This window comes from Peromyscus eremicus, chromosome 19 (genome assembly GCF_949786415.1).
Source record: "Peromyscus eremicus chromosome 19, PerEre_H2_v1, whole genome shotgun sequence".
NCBI classification, from domain to species: domain Eukaryota; kingdom Metazoa; phylum Chordata; class Mammalia; order Rodentia; family Cricetidae; genus Peromyscus; species Peromyscus eremicus.
The window spans coordinates 45,223,378-45,224,696 of NC_081435.1; positions in this window are offsets into that span (position 1 = coordinate 45,223,378).

A 1,319-nucleotide genomic window follows, 5' to 3' on the forward strand; every position below is an offset into this window, starting at 1 on the left:
TTCTTCCTTCTGTCTAGATAACCGCAGCCTGCTTTGGGATAAGTTTCTGCTCAAATCCCATTTCTTACACCAAGCCTTGCATTTTCATCCCACACCCCTAAGTGGTGAGCCTAAAGTATAGTCCATGTCACATTACTCTTGCGTTGTCTTGTTGTTTTTCTAGCTCATGGACTTTTGTCCTATTTAAAGGAAAGCCATGCACGAAGACCTTGCCTGTCTTGTTTGTTGCAGCATACCAAGGCTCAGCACACTGCAGCCATTAATTAATATTTACTAAATGAATGAAGAAATCAACATACCTTATAACTACTAAGGGTGTGAGCAAAGGGATGGAGATGGTATCTGCTTTCAGCCCCGCCCCAAACAAAGCTATTTAAAAGAGTAACCCAGCCAGCCACCTACACACATTCTGAGTGGATAAGGTAACTAAGGGAACTGCAGTCATACCTACCGTCAGGGAACTGCTAAATACTATTAGTTTTCAGCGAAGAACTGTAGAATGTTTAAAGCTGCCAAGTTCAAGAGATGCATCAATTTCAAATCTATGAATAAATCCCTGAATGAAAATTTCCAGCTAAAACAAAAGCTATAATTCTTCATTTTGTTCAACCCCAGGCAGCTTTAAAGGTCCTTTCATTCATCTTGGTTTACTAGACTTTGTTACCTACCTGAGTTAGTGCTGGACAATATTATTCCCATTTTATAGATGGAAATAAGGAGACTAGGTAGTTCGTACAAGGGGACGTTGCAGAGGAAGGGGTCTTTAGATCCAAATTAAGATTTGATTGTGAAATTCTTTCTTTTCCCTTTTACATTTCATTCATTGGTTCCTTTAATATACGTTGTTGGTTATCGTACACTAATTGTTTCAGGTGCTTATAAAATAAGGCAGTTGCTCCAGAACTCTAGGGGTTCCTTCCTTCCTTCTTTCCTTTCTTTCTTCCTTCCTTCCTTCCTTCCTTCCTTCCTTCCTTCCTTCCTTCCTTCCTTCCTTCCCTCCCTCCCTCCCTCCCTCCTTCCTTCCTCCCTCCCTCCCTCCTTCCATCTCTTCCCTTTTTTTCTTTTTTTTAAATAAAATATCGTGCATTACTTAAGAAGAACATCGGCCGGTAACTTGCCGCCCTTCCAGTGCCCAGTGCCTCTCTCGGGGGAGGCCACCTCTGCTACGTGGAAAGCTTTGATCCCGGCCTGCCCGGGAGGCGGGACGGAGCGCCGTGGGCGGCGGTGCACCGGGGCCAGCTCTGGGTGGGTGTGGGGCGGCGCGGAGGGGGCGTGGCGAGGGGCGTGGCGGGGCGTGGCGGCGACGTGGCAGCGGGGCG